Below are 14,146 nucleotides of genomic sequence, written 5' to 3'. Positions count from 1 at the left end.
TCCAGTGTATCCATAAGCATTTTTTTAAAGAAATAATGTATTGAGGTTGAGCTGCTAAAAGCATGTTCTCTACCTGTTGATTTGAACCCATCACTTTCCTCTTTGAATCCCTCTGCTCACTCCTCATCTGATATTCAATCAGATTTAAATTATTGGTCACCTTTTCAAGGAAACTCTGTCTCCTACCTAGACGAGCTTTACCTTGTAAAGAATTCCATTTCATTGTGGCAGACAAGAGTAAATGTTGACCACAGTCTTTGTCCTGTAGCGTTAGTTGATTTTTTAGATACACTAGGCCAAGGCCATTGAGCACCTTGAAGATAAAGACCAAGATTTTGAACTTGAATAGTCCTGCATTTCAACCCTTGGAGTGTTCACTTGGTGCATGGGGAATGGGATTTTTTTAATCATGAGGCATTTGTGTTTCATCAAAGAAGAAAATCTTCTACAAAGGAACAGCTGTTGTGAAATCAGGTTTTCACCAAACGTTACTCCTGGAGGAATTCTGTACTACTGTAGGCATGCATAATTAATGAGCCATGCATATCTTTAATTTTTTGTGTAGAAAAAAAAAGCTTCTGCCAAAATGTTGCTGCATTCCACCTTTTGCCCACCAGAGGGCACTGTGTCACAAGAACAGCAGCAGATACTCGCAGAAAATAATAATTACCACTGGGGGGGGCACGGGAGAAAACCTTTTGTAGTGATAAGCAAGGCGGGCCATTTCCAGAAGTTATCAAGAATGGTTTTCTTCCCCACACCCTCCGCCCCCACTCTCCTGCTGGTAATAGCTCATCTTAAGTGAGTGTGTATGATAACACCCATTTTTTCATGTTCTGTGTGTACATAAATCTCCTCACTGTATTTTCCACTGAATGCATCCAATGAAGTGAGCTGTAGCTCACGAAAGCTTATTCTCAAATAAATTGGTTAGTCTCTAAGGTGCCAGAAGGACTCCTTTTCTTTTTGCGAATACAGACTAACACGGCTGCTACTCTGAAACCTGTCAATATTCCTAGAGATGATTCTCAGATTTCTGACAAGCATAGGGTTGTCTGCAGTGTAGATGTAGCTGGGTAGATCCCAGGATATTGGAAAGCCAATGTGGGTGAGGTAATATCTTTTCTTAGACCAACTTCTGTTGGTGAGAGTGACAAGCTTTTGAGCCACAAAGAGCTCTTCTTCAGGTCTGGGAACATTACTCCCAATGTCAGAGCAAAATGCAAGATGGAACAGATTATTTAGCATAAGTAGTTAGCAAATATTGTAAGGGACCATTCAAAGTAGAATGGGCCATTAGCACCTCTGCAAACATAGGAAAAAAAGAAGGGGTTAGTGGATTACAGATTGTTTTAATAAACCATAAATCTAGTGTCTCTGTTCAATCCATGATGTCCATAATCCATGATTTGGTGTCCAGCAGAGTAATGAATGTAAGCTCCCTGGTTCTTCTTTTGAAAATGCTGTGCAAGTTGCCTTTGAGGATTGGGTCTGATAGGTCAGATATAGAGTGATTACTTTAGGAAAAGTGTTCACCCACAGGTGATAGGGTGTTTTTGTCTTTTATCATTTTCCTGTGTATATTCATTTGAGTTTATAATGCTTATCTGTTTCATCCATATAATCATTATTCAGGCATTTAGTGCACTGGATGAAGTGTGCTACATGTGATAGGCATGTATAAGATCCTGGGATCTTGAAAGGTGTTTTGTGTGGAATGTTGATCATTATAGTAATGGAGATATGTCTGCAAGTTTTGCATCTATAGTTCTGGCAGAGTCTGGTGCTGCTTTGAGTGGGTGTGTCCTGGTCTGTGGGGAGCTTGCTCTTGATGACGAGGGTTACCTGGGGTTTTGAGAACCCACAGCAGGGGCAACTTAACTATTTCACTCCATGCAGTGTCAGGAATCAATCAATAGGAACACAGCACTTCTGTCTGATCAAGGATTAAATGCAAGTAAGTATGCTCTTATCTAACACTGCAGTTTATTAGATTTAAGCATACAGAGACATAAGCAATAGGTTTAGAACATCCCAGATCTTTTTCCTAAGATCTGGAATGGTATTGTGTAATTAACAGCAGGTTTGCAGTGGCCAGTTGCTCACCCACCAGGGAGAAAGGGTGTCAGAAAAAAGTGTCTCAAGATGGCTTCAGAGGACTGCTCCACAATATACTCTATTAGCTAATCTTTTATAACTAACTTCTACAAAACACATAGGTCATAATGACCCCAACTGGATCATCTCTTTTCTAACTTTCAGTCAACTTTTCATATCAGAGGTGCCTAGATTCAAAGTTTTCCAACCACCAAGGTTTTCAGTCTCAGTTGTTTACTTGTCTGTCCCCTCCTCCCATTCTGATTAGCAAAAAACTATCAGCTAGATATGACCTCGCTTCTAAAAGCCTGTCTCCAAATTAACCCTTAACTATGTGGTGTTCTATTTCATTAATTCCTATTGGCAGAATGCACATAATATGGTTGCAATTAGTTTGATCACATAATGGGGTATACACATCCCTCAAACCAGGGCAACAATGAGTTTGAAGAGATTGTTCGAAGACCAGAAGAGATGGTTCTTGAAATATTTCTTTCATGATGGGGTACCCATCAAGTATGGGGTGTAGTTGTTTACACCCATTGGTGGTTACACTAGCTTTACTGTATGGGTTCCAGTGTGGGGTGGTAGGTGACAAATAGGGGTATGCAGTCAGAAGGGGGTTTATTTCTGTATTGAAGCAGATTCTCCTGGGGTATTTGGGTGGCCTGTTGCATGATGCAATCTACTTCTCTGATGAAGTGTCCTTGTTTGGTGAAGGTGGTTTTAAGTGAACATAAGAACAGCCATACTGGGTCAGACCAAAGTCCATCTAGCTCAGTGTTCTGTCTTCTGACAGAGGCCAATGCCAGGTGCTTCAGAAGGAATGAATAAAAAAGGTAATCATCAAGTGATCCATCCCCTGTCACCCATTCCCAACTTCTGGCAAAGAGAGGCTAGGGACACCATCCCTGCCCATCCTGGCTAATAGTCATTGATGGACCTATCTTCCATCAATTTACCTAGGTCTTTTTTGACCACGGTTATAGTTTTGGCCTTCACAATATCGACAACAAGTGTGTTAAGCCAGGAATAGTCAATAGGTGGACCGTGGGCCAAATCCGGAATGCGAGATGCTTTTGAATGGACCCCACAATGTTTTTATTTCTTTATTATCATTATGGGGTTTTAAACATTTTTTTCTTGGATTCTGGACCTTGACTGTACCTTGACCAAGAAATTTGGACCTTGACAAAAATAGGCTATCCCTTCATTAAGGTATATATCACTTACTTTCTCCTCAGAGCACATTCTGTGGTATCTGAGTGCCTGGCTGTCAATAACATATTTCTTGGTATGGTTGGGGTGGTTACTAGATCTATGAAGGTAGGTGTGGTGATCCATGGGTTTCTTGTATATGGTTGTCTGTAGGGTTCCATTGCTGAAGCTGATTGTGGTGTCCAGAAGTTGATGCTAGTGTGGGAAAGCTCCAGAGAGAGTTTAATGGATGGGTGGTGGTTGTTGAAGTTGTGGTGGAAGTCTGAGGGAGTTTAAGCTGTCTTCCCATAGGATGAAAATTTCTCAGGTATATCACTGGTTTCATGATGCACTTCTCCAGAAATTCTTCTTCAGGATGACCCATGAAGAGGTTAGCATATTGGGGAGCCATCCTAGTACCCCTGGCTGTTCTCATGCTTTGGACAAAATGTTTATTGCTGAAGGTAAATCTATGACAGGCGAGGATGAACTGGATGAGTTTGGCTATGTGTTTGGGATGGATAATTGATGGTTGTCCATTGTCTTTTAAATATTTGGGGCAGGCAGCTATCCTGTCATTGTGAGGGATATTGGTGTATAGGAAAGTGACATCCATGGTGGCAAGGATGGTATTCTGAGGAAGGTTGTTAATACTGTGGAGTAGAGTAGGGCTCAAATGTACTTGAGCCATCCAGCTACTGTGAGAGTGGACTGTCTGGAAAGACTCTTGCCTAGGCTCACAGCCCATGCACGTTTCAATCTCTTTGGCTCATGAGTGTTTGCATGCAGTGTTCTAGAAAGACAAAGGTTTCCTTTAATAGATGTTTTCAGTTTTGCTTCCTCAAACGGGCAGTCAGTGCCACACACTGGCTGAAATAAATGCTGAGTGACTGAGATCAAGTAGGGGATCTTGAGCTGTGTGGTGCACAATCCCCTCCATTATAAGACTGCTGATTTTGCAAAATGCTGTGTTTTTGACGAGCTGTGCCTAGGGAACTCCTTGCTCAAATGACCCTGAAATTTGGGTCACTAACCCTATCCTGTTCCCCCATGAGACAACAAATTTCAAGACAGTCCAAGTAAGCATACAGATCTTACAGCACTAAGAAGAAATAACATTTAAGTAGAAAGGGCTTCTCAACCTAAACTAAAGCAGAGCTGGTGCTTCATTATACAATCATAGGCCTGGAAGTGACCTTGAGAGGTCATCAAGTCCAGTCCCCTGCCCTCAAGGCAGGACCAAGCACCATATAGACCACCCCTGACAGGTGTTTGTCTAACCTGCTCTTAAAAATCTCCAATGACGGAGATTCCACAACCTCCCTAGCCAATTTATTCCAGTGCTTAACCACCCTGACAGTTCGGACATTAGGAAAAATTTCCTATCAAAACTTCCCTTGCTGCAATTTAAGCCAATTGCTTCTTGTCCAATCATCAGAGGATAGGAAAATAATTTTTCTTCCTCCTCCTTAAAACAACCTTTTAGGTACTTGAAAACTGTTATCATGTCCCTTCTCAGTCTTCTCTTTTCCAGACTAAACAAACCCAATTTTTTCAATCTTCCCTCATAGGTCATGCTTTCTAGATCTTGAATAATTTTTGTTGCTCTTCTCTGGACTTTTTCCAGTTTGTCCACATCTTTACTGAAATGTGGCACCCAGAACTGGACACAATACTCCAGCTGAGGCATAATCAACGTGGACTGGAGCAGAAGAATTACTTTGCATGTCTTGCTTACAACACTCCTGCTAATACATCCCAGAATGATGTTTGGTTTTTTTTGCAACAGTCTTACACTGTTAACTCATATTTAGCTTGTGGTCCACTCTGACCTCTTGATCCCTTTTTTGCAGTAATCCTTCCCAGGCAGTCATTTTCCATTTTGTACATGTACAACTGATTGTTCCTTCCTAAGTGGAATACTTTGCATTTGTTCTTATTGAATTTCGTCCTAGTTACCTCAGACCATTTCTCCAGTTTGTCCAGATCTTTTTCAATTATAATCCTATCCTCCAAAGCACTTGCAACTCCTCCCACCTTGGTATCGTCTGCAAATTTTATAAGTGTACTCTCTATGCCATTATCTAAATCATTGATGACTATATTGAACAGAACTAGACCCAGAACTGATCCTTGCAGAAGCCGACTCGTTGTGCCCTTCCAGCATGACTGTGAGCCATTGATAACTACTCTGGGAATGGTTATCCAACCAGTTATGCACCAACCTTATAATAGCTCCATCATGGTTGTATTTCCCTAGTTTTTTAATGAGAAGGTCATTTGAGACTATATCAGATGCCTTACTAAAGTCTCGATATACCACATCTACCGCTTCCCCCCATCCACACGGCCGTCACCCTGTCAAAGAAAACTATCGAGTCAGTTTGATATGATTTGTTCTTGACAAATCCATGCTGACTATTACATATTGCCTTATTATCTTCTAGATGTTTGCAAATTGATTCCTTCATTATTTGCTCCATTATCTTTCCGGGTCCAGAAGTTAAGCTGACTGGTCTGTAATTCCCTGGGTTGTCCTTATTTCCCTTTTTATAGATAGGCACTATATGTGCCCTTTTCCAGTCTTCTGGAATATCACCCGACTTCCATGACTTTTCAAAGATAATAGCTAATGGCTCAGATATCTCCTCAGTCAGCTCCTTGTGTATTCTAGGATGCACTTCATTGGGCTCTAGTGACTTGAAGACATCTCACTTGTCTAAGTAATTTTCACCTTGCTCTTTCCTGTTTTGAACCTACCCCATTTTCACTGGTGTTCACTATGTTAGGTGTCCAATCGCCACCAACCTTCTTGGTGAAAACCGAAACAAAGAAGTCATTAAGCACGTCTGCCATTTCCACATTTTCTGTTATTGGTTTTTTGTCTTCTTTGAGTAATGGGCCTACTCTGTCCTTGGTCTTCCTCTTGCTTCTAATGTATTTGTAGAATGTTTTCTTGTTACCCTTTATGTCCCTAGCTTGTTTGATTTCCTTTTGTGCCTTGGCCTTTCTAATTTTGCCCCTACATACTTGTGTTGTTTGTTTGTATTCGTCCTTTGTCATCTGACCTAGTTTCCACTTTTTGTAGGACTCTTTTTTTTATTTTTAGATCATGGAAGATCTCCTGGTTAAGCCAGGGTGGTCTCTTGCCATTCTTCCTATCTTTCCTGTGCAGTGGAATAGTTTGCTCTTGTGACCTTAATAATGTCTCTATAACACATAATAAATGGGTTAATCGTTTATCAGGTCCAAATACCCTAACACTGCACCGGAGACATTACCGTACCAGGACTGGCCTGGAGGTGTCTTAGCATTAGCTCCCCAGGTTGCAATGTGGGTAAATTTGCTTTGTAAGTAATGACAGTCCTCACAGCTCCCCAAAAGGAGAGAGGAAGTAGCGTGAGTGAAGGGACTGATTTGGTCGCTGGGAGGTAAGCAAAGCCACAGTGCTGTTAGCTACACCTGTAAAAGACATGTCCCAGCAAAGAGATGGAGGAAGATATGAAGAAAATCAAAAATGAAGGCGTAACCCAGAAGGTGTAATCTGCACTGACTGCTGAAAGGGAAATCAAGGGTCAGATCCTCCGGATGAGCCATTGATGCCCAGCACAGCTCAGGGTGAGGGGTGAAGGCTACCATCACAGCCACCTGATCCTCAGACTGCCAGGCACCAGTCTGATCCTGAGCAGCAGCTTAGAGCAGCCAAGGGATCATTCCAGCTTCTGGGATCACCACAGAGACAGGGTCCTGAGTCTATGCCCCCTCCTCCAGTAGCTGTGAGCTGCGATGTCATAGAGCTGGTTATACTGGAAGATTTTCTAGGAAATTCTCAGTTGGCCACTTAAGCCATTTTAAAGTGGACTCTGCACTGCACTGAGGATAAGGATTGGGATCAAAAAATGCAAACCAACCTCACATTAGCGGAGTTCAAAGTGGGCCAGAACTATGTTTTATTTGTATAGAAGTAATCCCATTGGCTTCATTTTTGTTATATCAATATAAGTAAGAGAAGAATTGAACCCAGGATGTATAAGTCATCTGTTACTTACTGGGTACTGCTTTTCTTTAAATTACAAACATCAGGCTGTCTATGGAATGAGTAAACTGTATATAAAGTCACCATTTTCTACTCTGAAATTTTGGTTTGTTTTAACTTCCTTCTGCAGAAAGAAGTAAAGCATTTCAAGATGTTCTGTCCAGATTAAACCTGGAGAAGCACAGAAGCATCAAGATCAGGCTGAGGGATGTCCTGGAGATTTGCCCAGAAAGCATCAAGAACAAGATTCCAGAGGCATTAGATGATTTACCTTGGCATTTCCTGAGGAAGGTCATGGCTCTGAATGGGACGGCCAGAAATACAAGCATTGGGCACAAGGCTCCTGCAGAAGAAATGGGTGATTATGAGGAGAAGCTGCATATTGATGGCACTTTCTGTTTTAGTGACACTGAGATGAAAATTTCTCTGCAACCTCTTGATGTTCTCTGTGCTGTTCTGCTTTGCTCAGACAGCTTCCTAAAGCAGGAGATCCTGTCCAAAATGTCCATGTGCCAGTTTGCCTTTCCTCTGCTGCTACTCACCCTTGACACCCCCAAGTGCACCCTAATACTGTGGGCCATGAGGGACATTGTGCGGAAGTGGAGGCCGCACTCCCTGGCAGAGAACAGAGGGTTCAGAGAGGAGAGCTTGATGCTCACGTCAATGCCAACCATTTCTTTTGTGTGGATGGGGAGCTGCAGCTTCTCCAAGTCCCACCTCCTCAATGAGGTTCTCAGCCCCTCCCAGCAGCACCACGATTTCTTTATCAGTGCGGGACATGGAGTCTGGGAACTTCCTTCGGAAAATCGCAGATGGGCTGGTTGAGATTGCCTGGTATTTCCCTGGGGGGATGGAAAATTCTGATCTTTTCCCAGAACCCATTGCAGTTACAAATCTGCGTGGAGACATTGAGTCCCACTGGCTACAGTTTAGCTTTTGAACAGAGGTCTCCTCCGCAGTGTTCATAGTTACCGAGAGCATCGGTGAGAGAGAATAGGCACTGATATCATCTTGGAAAGAATCCAGCTCTAAATATTACTTCATCCTCAACTACAAGAATAAGAAACCCAAAGAAACTCTGGGATTCCTTAATAAGCTGTCCTCAGTGTTGAAGCTGAGCAAATCACAGCTACTGGTGAAAGATCGTACCATGAATAATGCAGGATTTGTGAAAAAGGTGCAGTCCACCATAGGAACCATAGTGAATTCATCTCTGAAGACAGTGAGTTTGGAAGCCATGGCTGTGACGGCACCTGACCTAGGAATCCTGGTGAATGAGGACTGTCAGGCATGTCAATGTGTGAGCAAATATACTGAAGAAATCACTGCAGAAATAAGAGATGGGGCAAAATACAAAAGGGAAATGCTGAGCCTGCAAGGAGACCTATGGAAAAACTTGGCTAAAGTGGAAGAAGAGATGTGCCGAATGAAAAGGCAAGGGGTCATGGCCATTGAAGACTATAAATCTGCACTGAAACAGAAATGGTTAGAGATACGCAGACAGCAGAATCAGTGTGACCGTACGAATGGTTTGACTAAGTTCATCAAGGGAATAGTACAGCTGAAGCCAGTGGAGAAACATTACTTTCTGAAATGGATGAAATTTATCCTGGATAATATTGCGAGGCGAATCTTTCTAAAATGCGGGCGGACTATAAAGAGAAATGTGAAACTCCAGGAGTGGACCAAAAACAGCTGGAGGAATTAGATGAATTAATATCTGATAGTTCCTTGGGGGTGGAGTATTTCATGCGTGAGTTGGGGCAGTTCTATGAAGCTGAATGCTCAATGGTTAAAGAAGGGAAAATGGAAGAAAGCCAAAGACATTTCACCCGTCTCCCATGCATAGCAGCTGACCTGATGCTGGAAGGGTTTCCTGTTTAGCTGACCGATGGAGATGCCTCCAACATCCCCATGAACTGGGTAGTAGAGGTTCTAACTCATCTCCATATCAGGCTAGGGGATAGATCCAGAATGGTGGTTATAACAGTGCTGAGAGTGCAGAGCACTGGGAAATCCATCCTCTCAACACCATATTCGGCCTGCAGTTTGCAGTGAGTAGCGGTCGAAGTGCGCGAGGAGACTTCATGACGCTCATTAAAGTTACAGAAGCTGTTCAGGAGCCGCTTGGCTGTGATTTCATCCTGGTGATAGACACTGAAGGTCTGAAGGCCCCTGAACTAACAGCACTGGAAGACAGTTATCAACATGACAATGAGCTGGCCACCCTGGTGATTGGACTGAGTGACGTCACCATCGTTAACATGGCCATGGAGAATGCCACAGAAATGAAGGATGTTCTGCAAATTGTGGTCCAGGCATTTCTCAGAATGGAGGAAATAGGAAAACAGCCAAACTGCCAGTTTGTGCACCAGAACGTCAGTGATGTGTCTGCTCATGTTCAAAATATGAGGGACAGGAAACACCTCCTGGAGCAGCTGAATGAAATGACCAAAGCTGCAGCAAGGATGGAAAAGCAAAGCAGGGAAATGACATTTTCTGATATTATGGAGTATGACCCAGAAAAACACAATTGGTACATACCTGGCTTGTGGCATGAAGTCCCTCCCATGGCTCCCGTAAACACTGGATACAGTGAGAGGGTGTGAAAGCTAAAGAAATAACTGTTTGAATTCATAGAGAACCGTTCACGGAAAAGAGCTGGAAAGGATATTCCTGATTTTATTGTATGGTTGAAGAGCTTGTGGAAGTCAGTGAAACATGAGAACTTCATCTTTAGCTTTAGAAACAGCCTTGTAGCTGAAGCCTATAACCTGCTGTCTGTGAAGTATTCTGAATGGCAATGGGGTTTCCGCAAGGAGATGTATCTCTGGATATCTGAAAAAGAAACTTTTATCTAGAATCAGCTGCCAGAGACACTAGAGGGTGATCTCTTTCACAGCTTAAAAATGGAAGCACAAGGGAAACTACAGCAGGGAGAACAGAAGCTCTTGAATAACTTAGAACAGTATTTGAAAGGTGAAGCTCCAAATTTGAACCTGATAGAAAAGTACAGAGAAGATTTCAAAAGGAGCACGAATAGCCTCAAAAGAGAACTTGAAAATTATTCAACCAGTAACTGTGAGGAAGCAATTCGAATACGAAGAGGACAGCGCAAGATAGACAATATCCAGTCTGGGTACAAGCAGAAAATTGAAGGGGAAGTTGCCAGACTCTTGGCTGAATGCCGAAACAGAGAAGATAAACTCGACCATGAGAAACTGAAGAAAGAATTTGAAACGATGTGACGAGAAACCTTGTCAGAGTTAACGCTCTGTACTTTACAGAAATGTCAAGTTGTTCAAGATATGGATCTCCAGCTGAGAAAGGATCTGAAGCACAGAGCGGGTGCTGTCAGACAGATACTGCAACATGCAAAAAGCCTGCTGGATTATAGAATGAAGTCTTTCACAATGAAGAAGGAATACTTAAACCTAAAATGGACCAGAGCAGTTGTAGAATACTTCTCACAGGAATGTTACTGTAAAACTGAAGAGCTTGCTCTATCTTTAATGACTGAATGCAAGAAATACATTGAAGAAAAAGTTAAATCCAAAACAGACTATGATGAAACCTATTGTGGAGAACTGCTGCATATGGTTAATGAGAGGTTAAAAGAGGAGGAGATTGAGAAACTTCACACTTCTCCTTTGTTTGAAGTTGACCTGAAGCGTCACGTTTGGGGGAAGCAGCTTGGGCATTTCAGAAGATGCATGAAGATTTTATCAAAGAAAACGATCCTCAGCAACGTCTGGAGAAGCTGAAACCTCATTATTTCTCCATATTTACTGATCTCTATTTGGAAAAGAAAGAGAGCCAAACAAGGGTGAGGAATTTCTGTGATCAGTGTCTCAAACCTGCCCTGGTGGGTTATGTCAACAAAAGGCTCGGACTAGAAATAGTTGACAATATTCTCAGCAGTGAACAGGCCCTTGAATACGCCAGCCGAAGCTTCTTTCAGTTCTTTTTGCTAAAGAAGCTGCTGGAAGAGATGAACTTTGGCAACTATGTGAAATACATAAGTAACTATGAAGAGTTTGTCAAATCCTGGATACAGAGATGTCTGATAGACCACTATGGAGGGAAGGCAAGTTTGAGAGATTTGGAGAAAGGGATTCTATCCGGAATAATAAATAAAATCAAGGGAGTTCTGAAAAACTCCATAAATAAAAACAATAACACAGTTTCTGCCTTTTTAGACAGCTTTTGCAAAGAGCTGCAGCAGGACCTGGCCATTTCCAGCAATAGCTTAGTTGGAGTACAGTTTAAAACCACAGCAAAAATTGAGCAGCTTTCTGGTAACATTGAAATCTTCCTTCTGGAGCTGGAACAACAAATCTTAACCCAGTTTAATCATTTGGAACTTGAGACCAAACTCTCCAGCCTGCCAGTGAAACCCCAGGATGAGATCTTCAAGCGAGTGTTTGGCTGTGGGAAGCAGTGTCCGTTCTGTGAAGCCCCCTGTGAAGCAGGAGGCACTGACCATAAAGAGCATTTTGTATCAGTCCATCGACCCAAAGGGTTAGGGAACTTCAGGGATTGTGATTCACAAAAGCTTGAGCATTCCATATGCTCCTCTGATGTGGTTTCCAATCGTGAATTCCGAACTGCAGCCGCAGATGGGAAATTTCATCCCTACAAAGATTACCGCCATTACTACCCAGACTGGCGCATTCAGCCTGATCCCAGCATTGATGCTTCTGATTTCCGGAAATTTGTTTTCAAATCATTCAATGACCAGTTAGCTAGAGCGTATGGTGCTAAAGCAGCAGAACTTCCAGGAGACTGGAAAAATATAATGAAAGAGCAGGCGCTGAAGAGCCTAAAGGAAGCATTTTACATGAAATAATAGACATGCCAAGAGTCTCTTTAAATAGGATACACTTCAACAAAACAAAACCCTTAATTAAAAAAAAAACGGAATATGAACAAATCTGACAGCCTGTACCGTTTTTTAAATTGAAAACTAAAAACAAAAAATCAATTGCAGGTCACATCTTCCAGTTAGTGCAAGGCTGCTGCACAGGAACAGCCATACCAAAGCAAACTGATAGTCCGTGTATCCCTGTGTCCTTGCTGAACCAGAATAACAGCCCATCTAGCCTGGTATCCCCACCTCTCTGCAGTACTGGATCAGACCAATCACCCATATAGCCTAGTATCCCACATCCTTGCTGTATTGGATCAGACCTAAAGGCCATCTAGCTCGGTATCTCATCTCCCTGCTGTACTGGATCAAACCAGTGATCCATCCTGTCTCTGACAGTGGCCATTACAAAATGTCTCAGTGGGAGGTGCAAGAAACCATCTAATGGAAATTGTATAGAAACGTTTTTAGAGGAGAAGCTTCTTCCTAACATAACTATGTAAACAGGGTCCGAATGAGTTCTCCCATGACAACTAGCTGTTAGCGGGAGAGACTTTAGGAGGAAATTGTATTTACATGAACTCACCTACTCTGCCTAGATATCCATCAGATATAGAGGTGTTGCTCAAAGTGATCAATATTGACTTGTGTTGGGTTACAAATCACTTTAGTACTGAATGAAGGGGTAGTGAAATGCTGTTGTCAGTGTTGTTGTATTTATTGTATGAGTAAAGGGGAGCAGAACTGTGCTTAACCTGTCTCAAATGAGGGGTCACCCACAGCTGAAAGGACTCATTAAGCCAGGTGCTCGAATGCCTGACTCCTGTGAAGGTAAGAGGGGTGAGGAGAGGTATCTCTGCCAGGAGGAGTGAACTCTCCCTAAGGGTCCCTGGTCTGGTTTAACCTGTTTCTCCCCACTGTTCAGAAGATAGGGCCTTTTGTTATTTTAAGTGCTCAAAAGAGCTGACAATTACTTGTGGCAGGACAGCATTTCTGCCCAGCCTAATAGCTGAAAATCACTAAGGACTTGGCTACACTTGTGAGTTAGAGTGCATTAAAGCAGCCCCAGGCACCCTAACTCACGACGCATCCACACTGGCAAGGCACGTAGAGCACCTGGACTTTGTAGCGGGAGTGCCCCTGCTAATCCACCTCCACCAGAAGCATAACGCTTGGTGCGTCTCGGCTGAAACGCCCCAGCGTCAGTCTGAACGAGGTGTTGCATTACTGCACTCTGATCGGCCTCCAGAAATTTTTCCTTTCCACATAGAATCATAGGACTGGAAGGGACCTTGAGAGATCATCAAATCCAGGGGTTCTCAACCTTTTTCTTGCTGAGGCCCCATTCAACATCCTATAAAAACAACAGCGCCCAGCAGCGGGGAAACATGGGCTCCAGGCCAGGGGGACACACTTGGGCATAGGCATAGTTTTACTTCTATTTTTGGGGGGGTTGGGGGGAGGAAGGCCTGGCAGGGCTCATTCCAGCTCCACACAGCAGGGTGCAGGAAGGATGTGCCATCTCCACCCCCTGTCTCACTCAGGAGGTCACCCAGCTAGTCTGGGCTCTGGGGGGATGCAACCAAAAATATAACTGAAAGGGGGGACTCAGTTCAAAAAGTTTGAAAACCGCTCAGGTGCGGGCAGGAGGTTATTTAGGGGCTGTGTGAAATGAGGGGAGTAGCTCACGGTGCAGGGAGGGAATAGCTAAGGGCTGTGTATGGGCAGGGGGTAGCTATGGGCTGTATGCATGCAGGGGGGCTTCCAGTGCAATGCCCAGCTTCAGGGGCAAGGCACTGGGACTCCCGGCTTCAGCCTCCCTGCTGCTCCTGGCTTGTGGGGGAGGGGAGGTTTGCTGGCTCGAGCACCGCGTTGCTCCTGGCTTGGAGGGGATGTGGGGACCCTGCCAGCTTCAGCCTCACCTAGCTTCTGGCTGCGACACTCACGGC

The 14,146-nt window shown here is 43.4% G+C and overlaps 1 pseudogene; it reads left to right on the top strand.

Annotated features, from left to right (window-relative positions):
- LOC144930609 (up-regulator of cell proliferation pseudogene) overlaps nt 1-12,179 on the top strand; it is a 78,080-nt pseudogene extending 65,901 nt beyond the window's left edge.
- Nucleotides 12,180-14,146: the final 1,967 nt, after the last annotated feature.

Source organism: Lepidochelys kempii, chromosome 6 (assembly GCF_965140285.1).
Source record: "Lepidochelys kempii isolate rLepKem1 chromosome 6, rLepKem1.hap1, whole genome shotgun sequence".
NCBI classification, from domain to species: domain Eukaryota; kingdom Metazoa; phylum Chordata; order Testudines; family Cheloniidae; genus Lepidochelys; species Lepidochelys kempii.
The sequence above is the reverse complement of the archived record's forward strand: the minus strand, read 5'-3'. Positions and strand labels throughout refer to the sequence as shown.